The sequence below is a fragment of the Elephas maximus genome, chromosome 4, assembly GCF_024166365.1.
Source record: "Elephas maximus indicus isolate mEleMax1 chromosome 4, mEleMax1 primary haplotype, whole genome shotgun sequence".
NCBI lineage: Eukaryota > Metazoa > Chordata > Mammalia > Proboscidea > Elephantidae > Elephas > Elephas maximus.
Window position 1 is genome coordinate 101,158,212 of NC_064822.1, and position 12,847 is coordinate 101,171,058.

Sequence of the window (12,847 nt, forward strand, 5' to 3'; positions counted from 1 at the left end):
GCTTTATCTATGTCTATCATTCCCATCTGATGAATGGTAGGACAGCTTTTTACAATGCAAACTGATTTTTACTTTCTCACGCCCTTGATGAGCTGCACTGGACATGTAGCAAAATGTGTAAGCAAGAAATAAACTTTTGTAAGATTAAGCTGTTGAGTTTTGTTTTTTGTTTTTTTTTAACCAGAGCATACCTTGCCTATCCTGGTTGTCAGAGAAATTTTTATTTTAATTAAGTTCTATAAAATGAGGCAAAGGCTTAGGGCTGATAGCAGGTGGCAAAAAAACTGTTACTGGAGGATGGAAGGATGTATATCCATATTGTGCAGCGGCAAAACATTTGGTAAAATGGTCATCTGAGGTAATTTGGAAGGCACATCAAGCTCATTATCATTTTGTAGCCTTAGAAGAGGAGGTTGGAAAATAGTGTTAGTAACCTGTGTTGGTTGCAAGCAGAAAACGGAATACAGAATGTCCGCAAATTCAGAAAGACGCAACTGTTTCTGAGCCCCAAGCAGCAAAAAGTAACATTGAGAAATGCTTGGATGGCAAAGTCTGATTAAAACTCAGCCCTGTTGCAAGGATCCATCAAGGGTACAGCCGTTGGACGTATTATTAAAACCTCTGTATGGATTAATGTGGCACTTTCTTTTTTTTTTTTAATAATTTTTATTGATCTTTAAGTGAACGTTTACAAATCAAGTCAGTCTGTCACATATAAGCTTATATACACCTTACTCCATACTCCCACTCGCTCTCCCCCTAATTTGTCAACCTGCTCCCTCCTTCCAGTCTCTCCTTTTGTGACAATTTTGCCAGTTTCTAACCCTCTCTACCCTTCCATCTCCCCTCCAGACAGGAGATGCCAATACAGTCTCAAGTGTCCACCTGATACAAGTAGCTCACTCTTCGTCAGCATCTCTCTCCAACCCATTGTCCAGTCCCTTCCATGTCTGATGAGTTGTCTTCAGGAATGGTTCCTGTCCTGGGCCAACAGAATGTTTGGGGACCATGACCGCCGGGATTCTTCTAGTCTCAGTCAGACCATTAAGTATGGTCTTTTTACGAGAATTTGGGGTCTGCATCCCACTGATCTCCTGCTCCCTCAGGGGTTCTCTGTTGTGCTCCCTGTCAGGGAAGTCATCGGCTGTGGCCGGGCACCATCTAGTTCTTCTGGTCTCAGGAGGATGTAAGTGTCTGGTTCCTGTGGCCCTTTCTGTCTCTTGGGCTCATAGTTATCGTGTAACCTTGGTGTTCTTCATTCTCCTTTGATCCAGGTGGGTTGAGACCAACTGATGCATCTTAGATGGCCGCTTGTTAGCATTTAAGACCCCAAACGAATGTGGCACTTTCTGTTGGACAAAATGGCTCAGGGTCAAAATGAAATAAACTAAAAAGGTGAGGTTTTCCCACCAAAGCCAGATAGGCCAAGAAAGATAACTGCAGTTGAGAGGAAGAGAGGATGAGTGAGCAAAGAAATACAACAAATTCAAGAAGTATGACTAAGGAGAAATGAAAACATATGCCCACACATATGTGGCATTACTCATAGTAATGTTCATAGCAACATTATTCAAAATAGCCAAAAAAGTGGCAACAAGCCAAATGTCCATCAGCTGATGAATGAATAAATAAAATGTGGCAAATCCACACAATGGAATTATTTGGTTATAAAAAGAAATTAAGTACTAATTTATGCTATGACATGGATGGACCCTGAAAACAGTATGCTAAGCGAAAGAAGCCAGTGAAAAAGGACCGTATATTGTATCATTCCATTTATATGAAATGCTATATAAGGCAAATTCATAGAGATAGAAAATGCATTAGTTGTTGTCTAGGGCTGAGGTAGAATGCTCCTTAAAAGCAAGGATGGCGAGACTATGTCTCACATACTTTGGATGTGTTATCAGGAAGGACCAGTCCCTGGAGAAAGACATCACGCTAGGTAAAGCAGAGGGTCAGCGAAAAAGAGGAAGACCTTCAATGAGATGGATTGATGCGGTGCCTGCAACAATGGGCTCAAGCATAACAACGATCATGAGAATGACACAGGACCAGGCGGCGTTTCCTTCGGTTGTACATAGGGTTGCTGTGAGTTGGAACTGGCTCGATGGCACCTAACAACAGGACTGGGGTGAGGAGTGGGGAGTGACTGCTAATGGGTATGTGGTTTCTTTTTCGGGGGATGAAAATGTTCTGAAATTAGATAATGGTGATGGTTGCACAGCTCTGTGAATAAACTAAAACCCACTGAATTGTACATATTAAAAAGGTGAATTGTATGGTATGTGTATTACACCTCAATAAAGCTGTTACAAAAAATAAACAAATAAAAAAAGAAGTGTATCTAGAAAAGAACTGTGGGTGTGGCTATTGGCATATGGAGCTGACTGGAATCAGATGAGAATATTATTAAATTTTTGAGAGAGTTGAATTGTTAAAGCGATCACTAGCTAGCCTAGAAAACAAAAAGACTGTGATTGGTCATTATTTAAAACAACCCTTGGCCCTAACCTTCTATAAATAGGAAGTGGGCTGAGAAACCTGCCTAGACCCTAAGGAAAACATACTAATTCACACTTCTGATTAGGCTAAAGTTGATATCAGAAAAAGAAGAGTCTTACAGGTGGTCACTCAAGGGCTATGGAGAAAAGTGGATTGAGGAGTCCCTTCAAGAGCAGAATTGGAGCCTAATTAAGGAACTTACCTCATCCCAGGGTAGGGAGCCCTCCCAAACCCAGCAGGATTTTAGAATTGCTATAGACACTAACTCCCAAACGGGAGTGTTTAGCATAGTTACCCTGTCCCCGTGCCCCACTGTAGAGTGTGGAGAGCTGATAACTTGTCTTTTTTGTTCATAGTCCCTGGATCAAAAGGAGTCAAAATCAGACCTGATACACACGAAACAGCATCACCCCCAATGAAGAGACCACCATATACTCCCAGAGGTACTAGACTTTAAGTCTGATGCCCTAGATGAGAGTTCTTGGCTGTCTTTCTCAAGGTGAGTATATTTTGAGTTCGTGAGAGAAAGGAAACCAAATATTTGGTGACCAGAATGGTGGGCTGTGATGTCACTAATAATTTTCAACAAATGCTTTCAGTTCTCCCACTTCCAGGCATTTAGTGGGTTTGAGGGTTGCTATGAGTCGGAATCGACTCGACGGCACTGGATAGTGGGTTTGTACTTGTCCTTGGGACCATGTGACTTGCTTTGGTCAATGAAATACAGCGGAAGAGATGCATGCACTTCCAGGCAGAAGCTTAAAGAGCCAGTACACAGTTCACCTCATTCGCTTCCTCCTGAGGTGCCAAGCACGTGTTGAGATGATGCTTCCGTAAGCCTGAGACCACCCTGCTGACGCTCACTGGACAGGTAGCACGAGTGATAAACGAACCTTAGATGTGTTAAGCCATTTACATTTGTGGGGTTCTTTGTTATCATAGCATAACCTACTCTGATACCCCAAACCCAAAACCAAACCCTTTACCGCCAAGTCGATTCCAACTCAGAGGGACCCCATAGCAACCCTATAGGACAGAGTAGAACTGCCCCATAGAGTGTCCAAGGAGCACCTGGTGTTTTTGAACTGCTGACCTTTTGGTTAGCAGCCATAGCGCTTAACCACTACGCCACCAGGGTTTCCCTGATGCTCATAGTAAAATCAAAATCCCTTGGGTAAGCAAAATGCATGCTGCCATTTGTGCCCCGGGAGAGATCATTTATTTACTAGATATCAATAATGAATCACTACTGCTGCTGTTGTTAGTTACTGTAGAGTCAATTCCGACTCATGGTTTCCGTGTGTACAGAGTAGAACTACCCCACAGGGTTTTCAAGGCTGTGACCTTTAGGAAGCAGATTGCTAGGCTTGTCTTTCAAGATGAAACTGTGTGGGTTCAAACCATCAACTTTTTGGCTAATAGTCAAGCATTTAACTGGTTGCACCACCCAGGGACTCTCTAGTCAATTCAAGAATCAGTTCGTTGTTGTTTCACATTGCCTTACCACAGAAACATCCAAGCTTTCCTCCAGGCAGAACCAGTAAAGAGAAGAGCATTTATGTACATGAAAAACCCTCACTAACCATTAAGTCTTTGACGCATTGTTCTGCCGTTAACTACTGGTGACTGCGTAGTCCAGGAAATCCCTTCTCTATTTTCACCAGTGCATACACATTGCTGACAATCCCATTGCCGTAGAGTTGATTCTAACTCATAGCGACCCTACAGGACAGAGTAGAACTGCCCCGTAGGGTTTGCAAGGAGGATTCAAACTGCCAACCTTTTGGTTAGTAGCTGTGGCTCTTAACCACTGCAAATTCATTTGTACATTGTAATTGTTGAAAGGGAAGAGAGAGAACGAAGTATTGATTTAATTGTTTATCATTTAGTTCTGGAGATTAAATCATTCTTTCATTCAATAAATATTTATGGAGCATATAATATGAGCTGCTAAAGAGATCTTTGTAAAGATGAATCTATGCTTGTCAGTCTCCTTTAAAAATACTTTTGATAATTTTCCAACTACTACGGCAAGATATGTTTTATAAGTGGCACAGGATTTTGAAACTTGGATTCCAGTTATAAAAACATATGCCAAATTTACTTGTAATTTGGTTATTCTGGGAAGAGGATATGTAATATGTCCAATTATCAGCTCAAACACCTCTGTGGGAACTCACCCCAGACCCTATAAGCTGAGCTAGGTATCCTTCTTTCATATATTTCATATATTGCAACCTCTACCATTGATGGTCTGCTTATCTGTTATCTCACTGGAGTGTGAGTTCTTTAGGGCAGTATATCTTTGTACTCCCAGTCGCTGGCAAACAATAAGTGATCAATACATAACATTAACAACAATAATAACTGATTGAAGGTTTACCACCTATCATCACTAGGCTAAATGCTTTACACATATCTCATTTAATCCTAATAACAGTCATGTGTAGGTCCTTTTAAGGCAAATATTAGTTGAATGAGCCTCCAGGAGTCTTCCAGGCTTCTGGGATCTCCCTGTTTCTGAAAATGCAAATCAAATAGCTCCTACCTTAAATACTGTCCTTCCCCAAATTTCTACACATTTCTAAGGGCTTATTATTTTTTTTTTTCAGGGAATTCCTAGGTAGCACAAATGGTTCAGTGCTGGGTTGCTAACTGTGGAGTTGGAAGTTTGAGTCCACAGAAATGCCTCAGAAGAAAGGCCTGGCAATCTGCTTCTGAAAAATCAGTCATTGAAGACACTATGGAGTACAGTTCTACTCTGATGCACATGTAATCACCATGAGTCAGACTTGACTCAACGGCAACTGTTTGGTTCCCCCACCACCACGATTCCATGGCAACTTTGTGCGTGTGTTTTACTTTTAAATTATTTTCATAGTCTCTTCTTTTTCTCTTTCTCCTGAATTGTTGACCTTTTTTCCTGTGTTGTATTTTGGCCCTATCTCAAACATGGAACCTAACTTCACCAGGCATTGCCAGCATAGGATGATTCCAGGTAGCAGATCTCTACAGAAGTACTGAGGGATATCAAGTAGCATGTTACATTGCAGCACAGCAAACAGTATAAAATTGAACATTAAACAGAATGTCTCAGAAAGGGTACACAAGAAACTGCCAATGGTGGTTGCCTCTAGAGAAGGGAACTGGAGGGTTGCAGTAGAAAGCAGGCTTTTAATTTATACCGCGAGCTTATAGTCCCTCCTTAAGAAAACAGATACAACTTACAAAATTGTTTTAAAAATTATTCTGTTCTTAAAAGTCCCTTGGCTGTTCTCATACTGAGAACATTTCCTCTGGCTGCCCCCTGTAATACCTCAGCTTCTTCCATGTGGCTGGACCCTCTCCCTCCCTTCTACCTTCTCTGCTCTGAACCCTTTATTCTCCACACCTTTCTTTTTCAGTTCTCCCTTAACTGTAACTCTTCTTCGTTTTCCAGACTATTCCCAGTGGAGGAGAGAAGGGGACGTTTCACCTTTCATGTTCAAAGAGGCCATTCCACTTTCTCGATAAATTATGCCACCACGTAGGAACCTGCAGTTAATTTTTATTTTAAACACCATATTTTTCTCTAGCTGCTTCTTGTTGTTGGGTGCTGTCCAGTCAATTCTGACTCATAGCGACCCCATGTGACAGAGTAGACCTGCCCCATAGGGTTTTCTTAGCTATCATCTTTATGAAAGCAGATTGCCAGGTCTTTCTTCTGTGGAGCTGCTGGGTAGGTTCAAACTGCCAACCTTTCAGTTAGCAGCTGAGCACTTAACCGTTGTACCACAAGGGCTCTTTTCTATATAACTATTATTTCCCTCGTTATGGAAGTGTAAACTTAGGAAAATCACATTCTTAAGGCCACACAGCTAGGAAGTGAAGCACTGGAATTCAAATCCAGGTATGGGTTCAAGCCTGCTCTCTTAATTCTGTACTACTTTAAATTTTTTGTTGCCATTGAGTTGGTTTTTGGAGGCCCCATGTACAACAGAACGAAACATTGCCTGGCCCCGCACCATCTCCATGATCATTGGTATACTAGAGCCCATTTTTGTGGCCACTGTATATTTTGAGTACTTCCCAACTAAGGGGCTCATCTTCCAGCACTGTACTGAAAATATTCTTTTGTGGTCCATAGGGTTTTCATCAGCTAAGTTTTGGAAGTAGATCACTAGGCCTTTCTCCTTCTACACTTTCTTAGTCTGGAAGCTCCGCTGAAACCTGTCCACTATGGATGACCCTACTGGTATTTGAAATACCGTGATGCTGGTACCAGTGACATAGCTTCCAGCATTACAGCAACATGCAAGCCACCATAATACAACAAACTCAAAGGCGAGCAGTAGACATTAATTATTATTGTCTTATTTACTACATCACTTTGTAATAATGCTTCTAATGTTAAATTGTAGTTAACTGTTCTCTTCACTTGATTAAGGACTTCTTACAAGAAGCAAAAGCCTTCTTCTTCATCTTTGGATGCTTGATGCTTATTTATCTCAGAGTCTGACACAGAGTCATCTGGAAACTGAAGGCACTGCCAAGAATTGGGCCAAGACCCAGCTCAGGGCTTAGTCTGGGATGGCACTGTGATGGAGTCCATGTAGTAACTCAGCATCTACCCTATTCCATGCTCTGGAATAGTTTCTGGGCTGCAGGGACAAAAAGCACATAATCTCCAAACTCAAGAAGCTTCAGCCTATTGGGCCAGCTAGACAGTGAGCCTTAGAGAACAGTCAGACGGGCTTGGATAGAACACAAGTTACCATAATAACCCAGAAGGAAAAACAAGCCAGAGGTTAGGGGAGACCTTTGGAGAAGGTGGTGCCTGATCTGAGCCTTAGTGAACAAATGGAGATTATCTATCAGAAGAACACGAAACAACGTTGCAGGCAGAAGGAAAATTGTATACAAAGGCATGGAGGTGTAAGATTGTGTTAGGTTTTGGGAGCTGGAAATAAATTTTTGTAGTTGGAATATGGAATGGGGAGTGGGATACTGCTATGATATGAGGCTGGGGAGGTGGGAAAAGTCCCAGTGATGATGGGTCACAAAGAAGATTTGGAACTTTGTGCTGATAGTTGCAGTAGGAAGCCATTTAGGGTTTTGAATTTTTTGTTTGCTTGTTTTGTTTTTTAATATTTTATTGTGTTTTAGGTGAAAGTTTACACAGCAAATTAGGCTCCCATATAACAATTTTTGTACAAATTGTCCCGTGACATTGGTTACGTTTTTCACAATGTGTCAGCATTCTCGTTATGTCCATGCTATTTGTTCTGTGTCCGTTAATCTAGCTTCCCTATCCCTCCTTACTGTCTCATCTTTGCTTTAGGGTAAATGTTGACCGTTTGTCTCATATAGTTGATTATTTAAGGGAACACGGTACTCACATGTGATATTGTTTATTTCATAAGCCAATCTATTATTTGGATGAAAGGTGATCTCTGGGAATGGCTTCAGTTTCAAGTTCAAAGAGTATCTTAGGGCAATAGTCTCAGGGGTTCCTCTAGTTTCTACTGGTCCAGTAAGTCTGCCTTTTTTAGGAATCTGAGTTTTGTTCTACATTTTCTGCTACCCCTTAGGGTTTTAAGAAGAGAACTGAGTGATCATTTGTTCTGTGGAAAAATTAGTCTGACTACAATTTTGGGAATGGATTGGAAGGAGCAATCCAAAGGTGAATTCCAGAAGTGCCAGTGGCCTGAAACTATCTGAGAAGCATCGCTAGCCAAAAACTTCCAGAAGGGCCCTGTCACTCAGGGAATAAAGCACAGATGCCAGAAATGGAGGCTGAAAGCCAAGCCCAACAGTCACAAGGAAGCTAGTGTCAGAGAATCGCTGCAGAGGTCAAATGCAGTGTCCTGGACCAGGCTGAGCAGGAAGGCAGAAAGTGGGTCCCAGTGTGGGGCATGAGTTCCAAGACTGGGTCTTTGGAGGACCTGCAGGACCAGCAGCATCATAGAGGAAACCTCAAAGCAGCAAGGCAGGACCAGAAGCAGCCAACCTTCGGTACCTATTTTGTACCCAATGTAGCCTTTTTTCTTCTGCTATTGAACTACATTGAGATTTTGAGTGATTATTAACTCAACAATTATTCAACGACTTAAAACTCGGGGCACAGATACCAATAATTGGTAGGGGTATTAGAAGGCACCTGCCTTCCTTGTAGCCTGGGCTGGGGGGAAAGCCTGATGAGTTCAGAGTTTATGGGGTTGTATAGACACCTCATCATATCAAGCAAGCTAAAGAAAGGGTAAATAGAAGAAACCAATATTTATTGATTACATATTAGGTCAGACCATATAAAATTTCCATTCTTGTAGGTGAAAAATGATAGAAAATTGGCAATTTCATATGGTTCAACCTGGGTAAAAGTCACCTTTTTATAGACATCAGAAACACTTAATTGGATCAATCAGTCTCATTCATGGCATACTCTCATCATTGGCCCAAACAGGCACCCTTTTGTCTATCAACCTTTTTCCATCTTTCATATATGCGCAGTGAGAACAATGGGCTCAAGCATAACGATTGTGAGGATGACACAGGACTGGGCAGTGGTTCATCCTGTTGTACATAATAGGGTCACTATGAGTTGGAACCAACTGGATGACACTCAACAACAACATAAATGGACACCCGAGAACTAGAACATCAACGCTACCTTCCATCTGCCTGTGTTCTCTCCCTATCATGCCTTCCTTCCCCTCCAAAATTAACCACTGTCTTCAATGTCATCTATATCATTCCTCTGATTCTTTCTTGTTTTATCAAGTATTTAAGTATACTAACCAAGATATTGTTTAGTTTTTGAACTTCATAACAAGGCTATAATGCTAATGTAGTAATATTCTCAGATTTGCTTTTCTCAATCAAGTTTTTAATACTAAAATGAACTGTAGTCATTCAAGTGCTGTATGATATTCCATTGTGTGATACACAGTGAAATGTATTTTTTTGTATGTCACTTTATTTAATCTCCAGAGCAACCCTAAAACTGGTGTTTAATATTGATCTTCATATTTAAAGTGAATTGGTTAAGCACATGGTATCTGGATTAAGGCTTGAGTCTCAACTCTACCACTTTCTAGGCAAATTTCTTAACCTCTCTACAAGTTTCAGTTTCCTCTTCAGTAAAATACAGGTTAAAAAAAAATATTTGCCTCAGGGAATTGTTGTGATTACCTCCTGCATATTACCTAGCACATTGTTGTTGTTAGGTGCCTTTGAGTTGGTTCTGACTCGTAGCAACCGGATGCACAATGGAAAGAAACATTGCCCAGTCCTGTGCCATCTCACAATTGTTGCTATGTTTGAGCCCATTGTTGCAGCCACTGTGTTAATCCATCTCATTGAGGGTCTTCACTGACCCTCTACTTTACCAAGCATGACGTCCTTCTTCAGGGACTGATCCCTCCTGATAACATGTCCAGCCTAGCATATGGTGAGCATAAATCATGTGAGTTAAGGTTTATTAAAATGAGTAAACCAAGACATGGAGAAGTTAAGGAACTTGCTGAAGATCACATAGTTGTAGTGGCAAAGCCAGGACTTGAACTGATCTCTACACAAACAAAAGGTCATGTTCTTTCCTTTGTATCATAAAAGCTGTCCAGAAAGAGCGTGGCATAGTGACATGTGTGAAACAATTACCGGTATTGTTGAATATTAACTCTTGTTCAGTAAATATAGTAAAACCTGCTACAGCTTATCAGTGTATTATTGAGTACTTTTTTTTTTTCAAGAGGAAAGCGTGCATATTTAAAATATAATTCACTGGTCTCTTCTCCACAAGCCAAGGAATGTCCCCCTGCTTGCTTCATTGCCCCCATACAGGCTGTTTAAGAACTAAACATTTCTTTTTGGAGCAGTTTTTGGGAGAAGAACATTTTCAAATTTATGAGGCTCAAATACATTTTGAGTGGAGATTTTCATATTCCACCTATTTCCTTCTTCGAGTCTTTTTGTTTAAGTATCTGTTTAAAAATACAACTCATCTATCTGGAGCAGAAGGGTTATAAACCATGAGCTCCACGTCTCTTGAGACTTACAGTCACTGTACAGAGGAAGTATAAAGAAAACCAAAGAAATGTAGCTTATATTTGGCTTGGAACATAGCATGATTCCAGGATAGGATTCTGGAATGTTGTACCTATTAGTAGATTGAATACTCTGGCAGAAAAATGTTATCATTTACCAAAACTTACTTCCTCTTAAAAATAATCACGTGCTTGCTGAGATTGCATCTTTAAAACAGGCATCCTCAATGTATTTGGTTCCTTTTATTGCCTTTAACCAGATAACTCATTTTTAAAAAATTATATTGACATGTCATTTTTTGCATTTTTGGTGAGAATATATGATAACTTTGGTATTCTTTCTCATTTTTGTTTCCTTTTGTTATTGTTGTTAAACCAAAAAACCAAACCCATTGCCATCGAGTGAATTCCGACTCACAGTGACCCTATAGGACAGAGAGGAATTGCCCCATAGTGTTTCCGAAGAGCAGCTGGTGGATTCAAACTGCCGACCTTCTAGTTAGCAGCCATAGCTCCCCATAGCTCTTAACCACTGCACCACCAGGGCTCCGTTATTGTTGTTAGTTGCCATCAAGTCAATTCCAGCCCACGGTTACTCCATGTGTGCAGAGTAGAACTGCTCCACAGGGTTTTCAAGGCTCTGACCTTTCAGAAGCAGATCGTCAGGCCTGTCTTCCAAAGTGTCTCTGGGGGGTTCAAACCGCCAACCTCTAGGCTGGTAGTCGAGCACTTTACCATTTATGCCACCCAGGGACTCCCTATATAACTTTGAAAGTTTAAATGTAATATATTTAGGATCCAGGAATAATCCCCCAAATCCCTGAGAAACGTAATTCAGAGGATCAGTTATATGATTGTCTTTTTAAAGACCTCCAGAACTAGATCTAACTGAAAGTCTACTTTTAAATGCTTTCTTCCCCTACCTATTTAAAAAGAATGATTTTTTTCCAGCAAACCAAAGACAATTCTTGGCAATGACATAATTGTTTACTGTTAGGTGCTGTCGATTCCAACTAAAGAGAACATGATCTTTTTCAGCAAACCAAAGACAAGTTTCGGCAATGTCAAAATTGCTTATTGTTAGGTGCTGTCAGATCAATTCTCATAGGGACCCCATGTTAGAGTAGAGCTGACCCATAGGGTTTCCTAGGCTGTCATCTTTACAGGAGCAGCTCACCAGGTCTTTTCTTCTAGAGCCACTGGTGTGTTCAAACCACCTACCCCTTTCAGTTAGCATCTGAGCACTTAGCTGTTGCACCACCAGGGCTCCTAATTGTTGACTAGGGGACAGTAAATAAATGGACTGTGTGACATGCATGTTCATTTTCCACTTTGATTTCTGCACTTGCTTGCACCTGAGAGATACCTGGAAGGACTTGAGTACTCAGCAACACAGTCAAGGAGACCTGGGTATAATCATCTGTATATAAAACCCTGGTGTCAATATTGAGGTTATTGGGTTGTATGGAATTGCTTGGAGAAAGTTCCCTTGCCTTTGAAACCATTCCCAAGCATACCTGCAACTCTCTGAATTTTGTTTCAGCTTTAGATACCTGAACTTTACAACTCCAAGCTTTTAAGGCTACCAATAGAACATACCTGAGCTATTATCCTCTGTATCTCAGTAACCCTGCCCACATCATATCATTCAGGTAAGCTATTTACTCATCAGCTTGCCCAGGTTTCTCTCCAAACTTATAGAAAAGTCGTCTCTTCCAAGGCTAGTTCAATGAAGCTGAACTAACCTGATTTCTTCCCAGGCCTACTTCTAAGAACAAAAAACAAATCCATCGCTGTCAATTCTGACTCATAGCGACCCTATAGGACAGAATAGAACTGCCCATAGGGTTTCCAAGGAAGGCTGGTGAATTTGAGCTGCCTGCCTTTTGGTTAGCGGCCTGAGCTCTTCACCACTGTGCCACCAGGGCCCCAGCTCTGCTTCAGTGCCCTTTAATTCTAACTGTGCATCAGAATCGCCTGAGTAGCTTTCAGAAAGATCCTGGGATACTCTGGACCTATGGAATCAGCATTATCAAGGCACGTGCTCCAGGAAGCTGCATGTTTTAAAGCTTCCCAGCTGTTTCTGATGCACTCCTGGCCTATTCACTCTGGTCAGCAGGTCCAAGAGAGTCAAGGTACTTAGCATTTGGGATTTTCTTTTAAAACAATTCATTGCTTTCCCTCTTTGTAAGTTTGTAATTTTTAGCAATTTTAAATAAGCTTGATTTTCTGATTAAAAAAAGGTCATGATAATCATTAACGTTTATTGAGCACCTCCGTGCTGGTCCTGTACTTACAATACAAAATACATGAAACAC